At 37.1% G+C, this 11755-nt stretch overlaps 1 long non-coding RNA gene across 1 annotated transcript; it reads right to left on the bottom strand.

The window, feature by feature from the left end:
• Positions 1 to 3909: 3909 nt before the first annotated feature.
• LOC131715442 (uncharacterized) lies at positions 3910 to 5970 on the bottom strand. Its single transcript, XR_009315332.1, has 2 exons — positions 5212 to 5970; positions 3910 to 5000 (listed from the first exon to the last, which is right to left on the bottom strand). It is a non-coding gene; the product is annotated as an uncharacterized LOC131715442 (long non-coding RNA).
• Between the last annotated feature and the right edge of the window lie 5785 nt (positions 5971 to 11755).

Here is an 11755-nt window from a genome sequence, read left to right as displayed (position 1 = left end):
GTGACACTTTTATAGAACTTGAAATGTTAACATGCCTTCCTGAAATAAGTCTTGCTCAACAAGAATTAAAAAGACCCAATAGGACTTCTAAACGATCTAAATTAAATAAACATTACTCCACTGTTTGGTCACTTTCCACTTCTGATGACGCCATCCGAGTAAAATTTTAGTACAAGTATTCATACGAGTTTGGTTTCCAAGTATGAGTATGAGTAATGGGTTCTCTGCGCACCATACCATCAACTATTTAGCTGTGCTTTTCTAAAAAAAAAAACAAGAATGAAAAATACTTTATAGGTCTTTCCAGACAGTGGGAAAAAAGGTTACCTGCAATAACTATGCTTACAAACTGGCATAATGGGTGAAGCAAAACAGGGCCTGTTCACCAATGTGCTGAGAGTTGCACTGTGAATTTGTTTTTAGGCTTTTAGCAAAATTTCTTCAGGTTACTACTGTTAAGATAAGATTTTAAAATACACTGAAAATGCAGTTAAAGCAGCTTCTAAGAACTGGTGCTATCAATTTTCTATAACTTACACCAACCAGAGGAGGACAGATACAACCCTAATAGAACAACTGTACACACTGAGGGCTTATTAGATATATAACAGAGGTCTGATCTGAATCAAGTACCATTAGTTAGCCACTAAATATTTACCAGGTAAAACAATAATCTGACATTAATGTGACAAATGTTTGATATGGTACTGTGGGGAAGACTCACATATCAATTATAAATCAAATGATTCTCATTAATGTTGTAATTCAGAACCTTATTTGGGAATTCTGTTGTTAAACATAGAAATACACAAAGAGAAAATCTATAGAAACAGCTGACATTTTTTGCTATTGTCCAAATGTGCTTTTAAAAAAAAAGAGTTTAAGTGACTATGAAAATTCATTTTTATGTTTTATTTGTGGGAGATCTGTTACATATTTTAAATTTGAGAGTTTTTTAGAACATAAGGTCGACTTTGCAGTGATGTTGAAAAAGTGCTCTGAGGCTCAGGCTGCCATGTTTACATGTTTTGTGAATGTGTAAACCACCTGCTGTAAACTGAATAACAAAGTTCAAATGATAGGCAGAGCCTTCATAAGCAAACATTTAAGTAAATTAAGACATGTAATTAGTTATAAGCAATGCTTTACAAAATAGTCTTCCAAGAAACCAGTTAGTTGAACAAAAACAAAAACTAGGCCACTTAAGGAAAAGTTATTTTTACATGTGCTGTGGTGGAGTATAGTGGATTCAGAAAATCACTTGGTTAATTTCAATACAACACAATATTAAGAACATAGCAACTGACACATTTACTTTCTTCAATACTTCCACACTGCAAACATTGTATTTTAGCATCTCCTGTCCCAATTATAGAGGAAATGTAAATAATGAATTTAGAATGTTTTAAAACAACTGCATCCTAAAAAAACAAGCAAGGCAATATCTAATAATGCACATTCCACACACAAGTCTCAGAATATTAATTTGTCATGAAATGCTGAGGCAGTCTAGCTCGCAGCTCCTTGCATGACACTCACACAGTCACATTGGCACTTGCACACCAAGTAGGTAAAGAAAAATATAGAAACTTTTTGCACAAAACAATTATAGATTTTCAAAGCAATTATCAGCAGTAAACTATACAAGATGTTCCCACTTTAAAGGAGGTCAGCCTTATTTACTGCAACTGTGAACTGGCAGTTTGAACAAATTATAAGCAACAGCTACCAGCACAGATGCCATGTAGCTGATCAGGATTATTGAATGAAATGCTTAATGTGTCTTGAAGAAAGGTTTTCATTAACAAGATAACATTCAAAACCGCAAAAAGCAGCATTTTCACCTGGGCATATAAACCCTTCTGATAGATTAATCATTGAAATTAGTCAGGACTGTTTTCTCCACAGCAAAGTTGCAAAGTAGCCAACAGACATGACGGTATTTATGAATATTCCCACCTGAATTGAACTGCATCTTGTTTTCATTAATGTACCACTGGTGGGCTATGATGCATGCGGTTGTGTTGAGGGACCAGGAAGTGATATAGCCAATTCAAGTCACATGCTATGTGTAAATGGCTGGGCAGTGATTATAAACAGTGATTATAAACATATATATGGTTATATTACTTGTATGTACATTTTCTATGAAATTCTAATACATGAATTCCCATTTGTGGTTTAAACAACAAAATGTGCTTGTTTAAGTTTTTTTCATTCCAAAATTGGTCCCTAGAGAATAGGCAACTCACCAGGGAGTCTGTGTTCTCCTGAGAATTCTCCACTGTTGTCATTCATACAAAAAGGAAACAAATCCTGAACTACAGTGTTCCCTTGTTGCTTCACAACATGATTAATTTACTGTTATGCCATGTTGACAGTACAGTCACTGGGCTTTAATGTTTAAGGACCCTCCACTAATTCACTGGCCTCTGTATTTCATTTTTTTACGTGCAAGGCAGATAGCAAAATAACTGGAGGGGGGACCCTGTATTTGTTCATGTAGGAGCTTCTTATTGCTATGGGTTTGAGCTGAAATGATAATATCAAAGTGTGATTTGTAGTAAACAGTCTTATCATGTTAGTGGAAAATAGAACTGATTTGTGGGGAAAATAAACACACTGTAAACAGATTATAAAAACAGGGATCAATAATTGAATAAGGGAATGCTATCTAAAAGAAAATACTGTTCATACGAACTATGAAGTTAAAAAGTCAAATAAAAATATAGTTGTTTTATATTCCTCCTGGTGATGTATGAATTTGTCAGTCGTGGAGGGTTAATTGGCTATTCAAAACAGAGGCATCAGACACCTTCCGGAAGTCTGGTAAAAAAATAAATAAAATGTTAAGCCCAGTCCCAGTACTGTTAGAGTGAGGCACCATTGCAGTCAATGGCAGTGTACATATCATCAATAACTACAGCTATAAGAAAATAAATGAAATAGACAAGTTCAGCTAAAGTTCTACATTTCTTGTAGTTTTACCTCAGACAAGGAGGTGTAGTTAATATTGTTAATAAGTCCTTCAGTTTAACTTTGCTGGTTAAAATAGGAACAAAGCAATTAAAAATAAAAAAAAATTCTACAGCACTTCCTTTATTCTCTCATCAACAGATACCACAGTGGCACCTTCTGATCAAAATTTACCGTGCTGCTGTATCTGTAATACGGATGCTACATAATACAAATGTGTAACTTACCACCCTGTCGTACTCAAACTGAAAAGGTGTAAAGAGTACCAAACCTTCACACAAAAATTGCATTACATTTCATCACCTCATTCAACAGTTAAACAAATAAAAAGCATGCTGATAAAATAAGTGTGTCTCCCTTTTGACAAGGCAGAGGTAGTTAAACTACTCACATTTCATTTTCTTTCAAGATCACTCTTCAGATTTGCACACTTCAACCTTCAAAGGTCAGTCACCTGCATGTTCACACCAGAGCAGGCACTGGTGGTAAGCCACACCTGGCATATGCATGTGTACCTGGGTTCCCCCTCCTCTCTCCTCCCCAGGTAATACAGGTCGACATGAAAGAGTTACAACGTATTTGTGAGCCTGTATGTAGGTGGGATGAGTGTGTGTGTGTGTTTGTATTGGGAGTCACTTCAACCACTCTGTGTATCTGCAGTTTGGAAGTAGTCTTTATTTTTCACACTTTCTTGTTTGCGACCTTCTTTATCATCTGGATTCTTGCCAACATGCAATGAGGTTTGTTTACAGTATCAAGCATGGAAAAACTGACTTCCTGACACAGCGCTCTGCAAGTCTAAGGTCAAACCACTTGCAGGTGAATAAACATTCCACCAATTATGCTGAAAACTTCTGGGTGCATACAGCTCTGTTTATTTACACGGAGAAGAATGCCAGTTAGCCTGGCAACGAGTTTAATTGGTTTGGCAAAATAAAGTTATTTTCTTTTATTATTTTAATTTTTTAAAACTTTGTATTATAAGTGAAACATGTTAATACTGTAAATACATTTGGTATGTACATCTTTAGTTGATCTATTTAAGTGAAAAGGGGACATTGTGTATGTACTGCATGTATGGTGTTTTTAAAATCTTTTTAACTTTATATGCTTGTGCTGTTGAAGTGGGAGCAGAGATCATCTAATAAGTATAATTTCTGTTTGTCTAGACCTAACAATTTTTTCTGTGTGAAAGGGGTTCATTTTTATACATAGCATATAAGTACCCTTCTGATGAGATGAGAGCCTTGTCCTTAACTGACATACATTTTCATCAAAGCAAGTAACACAGACACAATAAATTACATGTGTGGCATGGTAGTCTTCCTTTATGGCAGTCTGTGCTCAGTGAAATCTGGCAACAATTGCATTGCTTAAAGACTGTATTCTTGGATTGCTATGGCATGCACATTTCTATGTTAGGGCAAAACTGCAATTTGAAGAGTAGACGTGTTCACTTGAGAATGCATATTGACAAAAAGAGGAATAAAAAATAGAGAAAAAGGCAATTTGTTAGGAGAAAGGAAGAATTGCATTCAGCTCTAGTATATAGCTTCTCTTTAAACACAGTGTAGTACTGTATGCCTTAACTACATAGATTTAGAAAGGCAAAAAAGTTTTAATAAATCTAAAAGAAAATAAACGAGAGATCAGCTGGAATACATTCATACTGTATATACAGTACTCATTACAGGAACTGGCTTTGATGGATATTACTGTGTTGTGCCACCTAACAAGTAATATGACTGCCATCAAGCTAATGTCTGTGGAACAGCATCCTCTGTACATCTCTGTTCTTTAGAGGTTCAAAACCAGGCGCAAATAAAATGGGAAATTATTTATCAGCCACTAGAGAGGGAGCAAGCATCGTTTGAATTTTTTTATTTTTTTATTTTGCCCAGTAGTTGACCAATTCAGCCGAGCAGTCCTGTTCATCATGTGGTTTCTCATGTGATGCCGGTGCTCTGCAGAGCGTCGGAGGAAAAGCTTTGTGGCTCTGAATCTATATCCAGCAGTACACAGAGCTAAAACAAAAGACAAAAAAATACGGGGATTGAGAGAAGGGAACCGCAAATCAGGTGGCGACTGCTTTTTAACCTCATTTCACTACTGTTTTTTTTATGTTTGTTTCCATAATGCTGCTGGCAAAAGAAGCTGCTTTTACCTGCTGGTGTCTCTGAAATTGAAGACAATAGAGCCAGCATTGCTTTCATATGTTTTTTTTTTTTTTTTTACCTGGGCTACTGCTGTTGCTGCTCCACTAAATCCATTTTTGAGGTCTCTCCTGATTATAATAGTCCACAGAGTGTCGATAAGCGAGTGTGATGCTGTTGTCGTCCATTGTGTCGACGGAGAGGAAGGAAGGAGGACAAAAAAATTGGCAAACAGCAGGACAATCATGCAGCAAGAGAAACATGAAGAAGATGAAAATAAACCAAACTCAGCCTTCTCAGCTCCTGAGGATTATATTTGGGGGGAGGGGAGAAAAGGGACATAACAACAACAAGAAAACCACAGTGATGCAATGGGGTTCGCTTTTGTCAGAGATGGATAGACGAGCAGTCTTGATATATCCCCCTGTCAAGGCAAAGCCACAAGAAAAAAAAAATGTTGTGTTGCTTGATTGCTCGATCCAATGTATCCTCCTTTTCCCCCTCAGACGGCAGCATCATTTACAAACAATGTGAGGACAGACTTTAATAAGCCATTCTCTGTATTTGGAGGACCTGCCGTTTGTAAGGACCTAAAAGGGCAGATGATTGCACAGGGGTCTCTTGGGAATTCAGCTTGACATGAAGGCGTTCTGTGTACATATACGTGCCCACGTATATTTACACCTCTATATAAATATTCTGATGATTTGCACAGGAAATTTGTCACGTCACCGGGTCCCCAGATCTGATTGCAGCGTTATGATTTCAGCAACATCCCTCTCTACACCCATTTCCTGAACAAGGAGAGCTTCAGAAACAAGCACGTTGTGGGATTTCTCTAACCGCAGACTCTCTCTCTCTCTCTCTCTCTCTCTCTCTCTCTCTCTCTCTCTCTCTCTCTCTCTCTCTCTCTCTCTCATTTAACTCTTCAGTTGCTGGACACTAGGGGTTAAAGCATAGCAGGACCTTCCTTTTTTAACTAGATATATCTGGATTTGTTTACACAGATAAATCAAGATTCTTTAACCATGAAACAAACTGCCATTTTGAAACGCTGATACAGCTATATTGTTGATACCGTTCCAAGCTTAATATAATTTCTGAAATGCAACTGCAGTCCCTAGAGGGTTAATTTTGTTTTCAGCTGATTGCATCATTAGTCTGGTTGGGGTCATTAACCCATTATGTTTCCTCACTGTAAAACACTGTCTGCTTATGCATCTGTAACGGTTTGTCTTTGGTAGGATAAACATTCTTCCTGGTGTATTTTGCAGAGTGAGTCAGTCAGCCATTGGCTTGAGCTCACTACAGAAATAAATGTTTTACTTTGTGATCCAGTGCCAAGTTAGCAGGACATATATTTTTTATTTTGATATAGGTGTCACAGAAGTAAAATAAAATGGTCTTTATTGTGAGATGTAACTGAAATACAGCTTAGTATTTCCTAGGAAAAGTTAATGAATTTTTGATCAACATTGAGGTATATACCCCAAAGGAATCATGGACATCTGTTCAGTTATATAGCTATATTTGACATGTGAAAATGTAATACAAGTCCATGTGTTTCCACCCAGTCCTTGTCTGGTGTGGTTTTACAAAATGGAGTGGGGGAGGCGGGGTATATGTGATGAATGGTTTGGCTAAACTTCTGGTTTAAAGGTTTATGCTGAAGCATGTTAACGTTTTATTATACAGCAAATAGAAAGAATGGTGAGGATTTTGTTTTTGTTTATGCAGTGACTGGCTTTTATTTAATGTTGACCTTCAAAACTTTAAATAAGCATCTTACTTTGTAGTAACTGCTGTCATAACACCAAACTGACCCCAGAAGCTTTTTTTTCAACATACTTTAAAGTGTTTTTCATGGCATAGTCTGTAACATAAAATGCCATTTATGGCTTAATATTTAAGATAAGATCTCATAATAGTCAGCACTATTATAAGAAACTCAGTTTATATACATTTTTTTCATGTAGTCAGACATAATAGGGTTAATTCCTTCTATGCCAAACCAGGGTTAAGGACAGACTTGCAGAAAAGCAGGAAGAAGCTGATTGATTGATGGAATGAACTTCACTTCAACACTGACAATAAACTCAGTTGCTTCACATCATGACCTAAAATGCCTTGTAGCTACTCACATGCTTTTTTTCTGCAAGCCCATTAAGCCCACCCACAGCCCAACATCTTTATTTAGACATTAATTGGTATAACTGAAGCACGAATGTGACAGTATGACAGACTACCTGCGAGAAATGCGTTAACAGTTTTTTTTTTATTTGTTTTGCGACGCGTGAGACCTAAACACTATTTCCTTTGCTTTAATGACTTTAGTTTAGATACTCCTTGTCAATATTCCATGTTGTTCGTAACAGGGCTGCTTCTGTTTTATTCTGAGGAAACTACTGACAAAACTTCAGTAACCTGGAACCTAATCAGTGGTCTGATTCCCAGGGTAGTACCTGCTGCTACAGTTTGATAGTTTGGGAATTCCTGTCATGTCTCACTGTTCTGAGGAGAGTCTTGCTCCTTTTTTATGTGTAATAACATTAAGATGTTTCCCCAATGTTTCCCCAATCTCACTCATGGACAAGGCACACTGAATACCTTTTTAATGGGATGAATATTACCCTCATTTTCATCTCACAGCTTTTCACTTTAACTTAGCTTGGCAGCCCCCTATCAATCACAGGGAGCCAGTATCATTAGACGCTATCTCTAGAGAGGGTTTGGCAGCCTCACGTTGGTTCAGACCTGGCAAAGATCCCAGGTTGCCCTAAGAATTTTGTTGAAGAAATTTCCTAAAAGCTTGGTTGACTTCAAAGATGCCTGTCCGGGCCTTCTTATTCAGCTGAAATCTAGTTGCACAAATGCAACCCGGTGTGTTAGGTTATGTTTATCCAGCTGCTGTCAGACATTCCTGAGAAGTCATCTTATTACCCTGAACCACATATTGAAAAACGAAATAAAAACGAGTGATTTTTTAACAAAAAAAGGAGTGCTCAGCAAAGAACCATGTGTCATCTGTTTTTTTTTTGTACCGAGGCAAGGGGTGTACTTTGGAGGAAAAAAAATGGCTGCAGGGATCTTGTAGATGCTAACATGAATACAGAGGCTATAAATCAGAGTTTCAAAGCTGCACAGACAAGCAGAATGTCAACGGTTTGTAATTAGTAGTTCATGGTTACGTCAGCAACAGTATCCAAAATAGTGTGTGTGATAGGTGCCTGACAATGAGTGCAAGACATAACCTAATTATCAAACCTGGATTATCCAAGGGCAACTGGAAAGTTCACAAATTGTAAAACACCTTGTATATCACCAGTTTGTTAGATAAAGGCATTGTGCATCTATTCACTATATAGATCTCAAATGTACAGTTTTTGAAAACATGTATTTTCATTTTAAAACATGATGCCTCATACTATACCAGGTTCATGAAATCTCTGTTTGCAAGGCATGCTTATCGATTATCTTGCACTTCCTGAAATTGTCCCCAACTCTAAGGGCCTTCTTTCCTGTCTGTAACCAACCAGCTACTTCTCTAACGATTGATGTGCTGTGCAACCAATAAGATGATTTGACTCAGAAGACACTGCTGGGGTGAAATGACCAAGTAAGTAAAAGAGGAGGAGGTCTGTTTATATTGTTGTAGTGTCTGAAATGTTAAGCATTAAAGAGGGTAAGGAGGAGCATAGAGCTGCATTTCTATGGAACTTATGTCTATATCTGAATAAAACCTTGGAAACGTCTCTGCTTTTGTGAAGGAGTCCAGTCAAAAAACGGGAAGTATCTATTATACAATCAGCTGGCAGCTATGGCCCCCTCCATTTTTGCATATCAAAAGCAGGAGCAGGCATTACGCTGCCACCAAAAAGGGGAATGTTCTTTTGATAAAAAAATATAATTGTCTAGTCTAGGGACTTTTTTCTTTCATTATTAAACTAAATAAGTTATTCACAGCTGACCTCAACCCAATGCCATTCTCATTTAAAGTCTAAATTAAGTCACTGGCCATAACCTGACAGACCGGGATGGCGTGTTCTGTATGTCAAACAGGGTGGAAGACATTATTTTGTTTGTATATTCATTCAAACAGCTGGTCATTAATGCTCAGGCCTGTCTAGAGCGTGAACTGCAGGACATGAATGGCTGCTTGATTGATGCTACCCCCTTGCTGGGGTCTGCAGACGCTTGTCAGTGATGCTGGAGGCGGAATAATGCAGGCTGATTTGACTGCGCTCTAACAGGGTAGTATGTCATTGTGTCACTAGGCAATTGAGGTTATTATGGGGCAGGGCAGACAGACGGGAGGGTAGGGTCAGTAGACCGTAGCATCATTTGAAATGCAGGCCTGACCTACCTCAGGCTCTGCTCACAGACTGGGGAGCTGCAGCGAGTAAGTGAAGGAAGGGGCTTTCTGATAGGCTACTGTTGTTGCTAGGGGAATAAGTGTTTTTTTTTTTACACATTTATACACACTATCTCGCACATAAACATTCACACACAGTCTTGCATAGGCTCAAAAGATTGAACGATAAAAGCTGGCTGGAATTGAAAAGATTCAGTTCAGCATTTTGTTGATTTATTAATATGCCCTTTTATGCTCTTCCATAGTCAGATTGCAGGAAAGGGGTTTTCTGTCATCTTTGACTTATTGTTAGCATTTCTTACCCATTAAATTAGTTTAAGTACATTATGCTGCATTCCCTTCCTTTACTGGGTTCAAGCATAACATCTACAGATAGAAATACAGTATATTCAGTCAGCCTACTTAAAATAACTTGTGGGTAATGTAAATTATACAGTACCTTAATAATTTGTTCTTAACTTTAAAACATGATTTCTGTAAATGTTTACAGGAAAAACTTAACATTTACTTAAACAACAAAATAAAACCTATTTTCATATATAAATTCAACCAGAATCATTTAAGTGCTAGGCAAACATAAATGTGGTATTCCCAGACATGGATGAGAAAATATATACCAAGGTTAGCTGTATTTTGTTTGTTTGTTTGTTTGTTTTGTATTTTACTTGGCATGTTCCTTCAAAGCATTTCCTGTAAAACAGACTTATCTTCCAGTTGTCCTGAAAAGCAAAAGCTACACTGTACTTGTTAGTCTTTACATGGCTGCATGGGTTTTATTATAGTTGCTCCCAGCAATTGCATGCAGAAAATAAACGTTGCAGTAACCCCTAATCTGAACATTTGTTTAGTATTTAGAACTACTTTTTTAATGATATTTGCAATCATTCTAAGTGTTTCTGGGTTCTGTCACTGCAATACTGTTTTGGGTTATGTTGCTTCAATTGTTTTTCTCTATCTCTATAAGCTGGGAGCTTGCTGGAAGAACCCTGAGACGATCCCTGCAATGGGTAGATAACATCCAATATTCAATATTTAGGATAACACTTAACATATTAGAAGAATGTTAGCATAATAGCAGTATCAAGAGATTATGTCATCGGTTTATGTGTACTTATGAATGCTGTTCCAAGAACAACAAGCAAGCACACAGTTAGGTAACGTCTGGTAAAGACAGCTGCAGTATATTGAGGAAAATGACTCAATACTGGAATCCCAGACACATCCAGATTGATTGCAAACATCATATGATTATGCAAAATGTAAAAATCAATAAAAATTGCTTTTGAAGCTACTATTCTTTAGAATCCAGTGTCATAAAACTTAAGAATATAAATGACATACACAATTGGATGACTAAAATGATACTAGTTCTTTATATATATTTAGAAAACAATTCAGTATAATCAGGCAATCGGGTTCCAGCTCTAGCGGGCATTAATACACAGTAGATGCCCGCTGAAATGTCTCCGCATCACCTGTGAATCAAATGTAAAATCAATCCGCACAAGTGCTGTTTTTTTTTTATTTTGACACTGTGTTTTAAGCTTAGTTCACATCTATTGGACAGTAAACACTCAAATTATGTATTTGATCCTTTATTTTCTTAAAACGTCTCTCAGCAGAAGGGTACCTGTCAAAAATCATTACATGTTCAAGGTAAATCTAGATTTTAAAGTGTTTTTTTTTTTTTTTTTTTTGAAGAACAAAATAAGAAAATGTGTTTTCTAATAGAGATAGTGCCCTCTCGATGAAGGCTGTACCAGACGGTACCAGCCTTCATCGACAGGCACGATCGCTTAAATAATATAATAAAAATGTACCTGCAGTACGTAGTTACAGTGTTCTTAATGCAAAGGTAACATTATTTTGGCATTTATCCACATCAGGATTTAACAGTTACAACATTTTTGGACAGCATTATATAAGTATTTAAGTTATATTTTAAATTAAATATTTCTAATTGTACTTTAATTTCACATAGTGAAACCTCTCCTTTGATGCTCCAACCTCTCCTTTGATATCCACATCTCCTCCGTGGTCAAATCTTCCTTCTACCATCTCGAAACATCTCCAAAGTCCATCCCTACCTTTCCCTCCCAGATGTGGAGATACTTTGTCATGCATTTGTTGCCTCTCGACTGCTGCAACTCTCTATATGGTGGTCTCCCAGCACACACATAAACCGACTGCAGCTAGTTCAGAATATTGCTGCCAGGACCTTACCAGATGTAGAAAACATGATCACATCACCCCA

This window comes from Acipenser ruthenus, chromosome 3, assembly GCF_902713425.1.
Source record: "Acipenser ruthenus chromosome 3, fAciRut3.2 maternal haplotype, whole genome shotgun sequence".
NCBI classification, from domain to species: Eukaryota; Metazoa; Chordata; class Actinopteri; order Acipenseriformes; family Acipenseridae; genus Acipenser; species Acipenser ruthenus.
The sequence above is the reverse complement of the archived record's forward strand: the minus strand, read 5'-3'. Positions and strand labels throughout refer to the sequence as shown.